We start from the raw sequence: 5,120 nt of genomic DNA on the forward strand, positions 1-5,120 counted from the left end.
ACAGACAGACAGAAGCAGACAGACAGACAGACAGAAGCAGACAGGTAGACAGGAGGAGGAAGCAGACAGACAGACAGACAGAAGGAGGAAGCAGACAGACAGACAGACAGATAGAGGAAGCAGACAGATAGAGAGAGAGAGATAGATAGAAAGAGGAAGTAGACAGATAGACAGAAGGAGGAAGTGGACAGACAGACAGACTGACAGACAAATAGACAGAAGGAGGAAGTAGAGAGACAGACAGACAGATAGAGGAAGCAGACAGATAGAGAGATAGATAGACAGAAAGAGGAAGTAGACAGATAGACAGAAGGAGGAAGTAGACAGACAGACTGACAGACAAACAGCCAGAAGGAGGAAGCAGACAGACAGACAGACAGAAGGAGGAAGCAGGCAGATAGAGAGAGAGATAGATAGAAAGAGGAAGTAGACAGATAGACAGAAGGAGGAAGTGGACAGACAGACAGACAGACAGATAGAGGAAGCAGACAGATAGATAGATAGACAGAAAGAGGAAGTAGACAGATAGACAGAAGGAGGAAGCAGACAGACAGACAGACTGACAGACAAACAGACAGAAGGAGGAAGTAGACAGACAGACAGACAGAAGGAGGAAGCAGACAGACAGACAGACAGAAGGAGGAAGCAGGCAGATAGAGAGAGAGATAGATAGAAAGAGGAAGTAGACAGATAGACAGAAGGAGGAAGTGGACAGACAGACAGACAGACAGATAGAGGAAGCAGACAGATAGATAGATAGAAAGAGGAAGTAGACAGATAGACAGAAGGAGGAAGCAGACAGACAGACAGACTGACAGACAAACAGACAGAAGGAGGAAGTAGACAGACAGACAGACAGAAGGAGGAAGCAGACAGACAGACAGACAGAAGGAGGAAGCAGGCAGACAGAGAGACAGAAGGAGGAAGCAGACAGACAGATAGACAGAAGGAGGAAGCAGACAGACAGATAGACAGAAGGAGGAAGTAGACAGACAGACAGACAGACATACAGACAGAAGGAGGAAGTAGACAGACAGACAGAAGCAGACAGATAGACAGACAAAAGCAGGAAACAGACAGACAGATAAACAGAAGGAAGAAGCAGACAGACAGAAGGAGGAAGTAGACAGACAGACAGACAGACAGAAGGAGGAAGCAGACAGACAGATAGACAGAAGGAGGAAGTAGACAGACAGACAGACAGACAGAAGGAGGAAGCAGACAGACAGATAGACAGAAGGAGGAAGTAGACAGACTGACAGACAAACAGACAGAAGGAGGAAGTAGACAGACAGACAGACAGACAGAAGGAGGAAGCAGACAGACAGATAGACAGAAGGAGGAAGTAGACAGACAGACAGACAGATAGACAGAAGGAGGAAGTAGACAGACAGACAGATAGAGGAAGCAGACAGACAGACAGAAGGAGGAAGCAGACAGACAGATAGACAGAAGGAGGAAGTAGACAGACAGACAGACTGACAGAGAAAGCAGACAGAAGGAGGAAGTAGACAGACAGACAGAGAGAAGGAGGAAGCAGACAGACAGATAGACAGAAGGAGGAAGCAGGCAGACAGATAGACAGAAGGAGGAAGTAGACAGACAGACAGACAGACTGACAGACAAACAGACAGAAGGAGGAAGTAGACAGACAGACAGACAGAAGGAGGAAGCAGGCAGACAGATAGACAGAAGGAGGAAGTAGACAGACAGACAGACAGACTGACAGACAAACAGACAGAAGGAGGAAGTAGACAGACAGACAGACAGAAGGAGGAAGGAGGCAGACAGATAGACAGAAGAAGGAAGTAGACAGACAGACAGACTGACAGACAAACAGACAGAAGGAGGAAGAAGACAGACAGATAGAGGAAGCAGACAGATAGAGAGATAGATCGACAGAAAGAGGAAGTAGACAGATAGACAGAAGGAGGAAGCAGACAGACAGACAGACTGACAAACAAACAGACAGAAGGAGGAAGCAGACAGACAGACAGACAGAAGGAGGAAGCAGGCAGACAGATAGACAGAAGGAGGAAGTAGACAGACAGACAGACTGACAGACAAACAGACAGAAAGAGGAAGTAGACAGTCAGACAGAAGGAGGAAGCAGGCAGACACATGTCCAGCATGACCCATATATTATCACTAAGGGCAGCCACGTGACCATCTTGTAAATTAAAAAAAAATAAAAAATAAAAATAAAAAAATAAAATATCTATATTAAACACCAAACCCTCTAAATGTTCATGGTGACTGGTAGCGCTCCTGTGAGGGTGCGTGAAAGGTGCACGGTGACGTAATGGGAAGAAGTCTGTGGTAAAGCCATACACCAACTCCTTCTTTCTCTCTCTCTCTCTCTCTCTTTGATATCAAACACACACACACACACACACACACACACACACACACACACACACACACACACACATATATATATATATATATATAGAGAGAGAGAGAGAGGGAGAGAGAGAGGTGTGTGTGTGTGTGTGTGTGTGTGTGTGTCTGGGTGTCTGTTCTGTGTTGTGTGTGTTTGTCTTTCCTTCATTTTTATTTTCTTCTTCTTTTTTTTCTTTTCTTCCCCTATGTACTTTACTAACACCATGCTTATTGTGCCTGCATGTGTGTGTGCGTGCGTGCGCGTGCGCGTGTATGTGTGTGTGTGTGTGTGTGTGTGTGTGTGCGTGCGTGCGCGTGCGCGTGTATGTGTGTATGTGTGTGTGTGTGTGTGTGTGTGTGTGTGTGTGCGTGCGTGCGCGTGCGCGTGTATGTGTGTGTGTGTGTGTGTGTGTGTGTGTGTGTGCGTGCGTGCGCGTGCGCGTGTATGTGTGTATGTGTGTGTGTGTGTGTATGTGTGTATGTGTGTGTGTGTGTGTGTGTGTATGTGTGTGTGTGTGTGTGTGTGTGTGTGTGTGTGTGTGTGTGTGTGTGTGTGTGTGTGTGTGTGCGTGTGTTTCTTATATATTACGCGCACGTGTACTTTTACTGCGCTGTTGTTATCTGGGGTCACTGATGACGTAACGTACGCACTGACATATACTGACCCCCCTCCGCCCCCCCGTCCCTCCCGCCCCGCCTCCCCCCCCCCCCCCCCCCCCCACCCTCTTGTTTTCAACAGATTTACAAGCATGATATACATACAGCTGTCATACAGTATCAATGCAATTATCCGAAGGAAATGGGGTGGTGGTGGGTGGGTGGGTGGGGGGGGGGGGGGGGGTGGAGGGAGAATCTTCATGATTGGATCCTGCGTCATAACTTTAATCCTTCCTCTAGCACCACTGCATGAAATTTTGTCTCCCGTCGAAATATCTTCTTTCGAGTCGACAACTGTTCAGACAATAGAAAAGTGAATGTTTTCGAGAGTCGGCTGAACTGTGTCATAAGACTATAAAAAAAAAAAAAACCTATGAAGTCATTGTCCCCAACTGAAATTGACTGAAGACATTTCAACTAAAATCACAAAATTTTCAAACTAAAATCACTGGCTTTCAACTAAAACCACATACTTTTCAACTAAAATCATCGTCTGTACAACTAAAAACCATACACTACACATAACGAAAATCACTGATTAAGTTCAACTCAAATCACAGACTTTCAACTAAAACCATTGCCTTTTCAACTAAAATAATTGTACACGCAACTCAAATCGTAGATTATACAACTAAAATCATCGTTTTTTTTATTTTATTTTATTTGTTGTTTGTTTGTTTTTTCATAAACTTAAAACTATATTCATACACTTTTCAACTGTAGAGCGACCACATCCTTTTTCCGGCAATATCCATCCAAGTCGACGATATATATCTTTCATCATCCGTCAACATCGTCATCATCATCATCATCATCGTCATCGTCATCTGCATTCTTCTTCCTCTCTTGCTACTTCTTCTCAAACATTTATTGTTGTGCTCATTTTGATCATTTCATTGCTGTGCATTGTTGTTGTTGTTGTTGTTGTTGTTTATCGTTAGGAGTGAGGTAGCAGAATGGTAAAGACTCTCGCCTGCCAATACAGAATCCCTGAGGGTCTGGATTCGAATCCTGCTCTCGCCCTTTCTCCTAAGTTTGACTGGAGGAAAAAATCGAACTGAGCGTCTATAGTCGTTCGGGTGAGACTGTAAATCGAGGTCCCGTGTGCAGAACGCGCTTGGCGCACTGAAAAAAACAACCCCAAAAAACCATGGCAACATAAGTGTTGTCATCTGGCAAAATCCTGCATAAGTGTAGCCAAGCGCTTAGTTTCAGGTACTGCTTCAGATAGTGCTCTTAGGCTTCAGATACTGCTTCACACACGAGCTATTGCAGACGCCGTTTTCGCAACTAACAGCCGGTCTTCAATGACTCGCGCAGAATGTGTGACGCCATTCCCGGTTTAAATGCAAAGCCCATTCTAAACCTATTCCCTAATCATCTATACATAAGACATCCACTCGGATAGGCACACAAGGCACTCAATGCCTAACTAAGCGCGTTGGATTACGCTGCTGGTCAGGCATCTGCCTAACAGATGCGGGGTAACGTTTAATATTATATGGATGTGTTCGAAAGCAGTAACGCCCCCTTGAGAAACTGAAGCTGTCCACGGTTATGATCACGAACATTCTTTTCTTCTCTTCATCATTATTGTTAATTTCCATTGTCATCATTTCTTCATAATAACATTTTACTATCATCACTTATCGTTGTACTGTATTGTACTCTATTTTTTGTATGATCACCAACATCCTGGTATGACTAGTACTGCTATATTGTCACGTTAGCAGCCAATTTAGCAGCACTGTTGCTTCTTGCGGAAGGGGATGTAGCTCAAGTGGTAGAGCGCTCGCTTAGCATGTGAGAGGTACGGGGATCGATTCCCCGCATCTCCACATTGTTTCTCAAGGCCTGACTAAGCGCGTTGGGTTACGCTGCTGGTCAGGCATCTGCTTGGCAGATGTGGTGTAGCGTATATGGATTTGTCCGAACGCAGTGACGCCTCCTTGAGCTACTGATACTGAAACTGCTTCTTGCGTTAGTAATGGTACGCTACGTCGAACTACAAGTGGCAGTAGTAGTGTTAGCTGTTTCTAGCACATAATATAACACCAGGTGCGACGGTAACACGATGCTCG

The 5,120-nt window shown here is 45.1% G+C and overlaps 1 non-coding gene across 1 annotated transcript; it reads left to right on the forward strand.

Annotated features, from left to right (window-relative positions):
- The first annotated feature begins 4,804 nt into the window (after positions 1-4,804).
- Trnaa-agc (transfer RNA alanine (anticodon AGC)) lies at positions 4,805-4,877 on the forward strand. Its single transcript has one exon. It is a non-coding gene; the product is annotated as a tRNA-Ala (tRNA).
- Positions 4,878-5,120: the final 243 nt, after the last annotated feature.

Source organism: Babylonia areolata, chromosome 20 (genome assembly GCF_041734735.1).
Source record: "Babylonia areolata isolate BAREFJ2019XMU chromosome 20, ASM4173473v1, whole genome shotgun sequence".
NCBI lineage: Eukaryota > Metazoa > Mollusca > Gastropoda > Neogastropoda > Buccinidae > Babylonia > Babylonia areolata.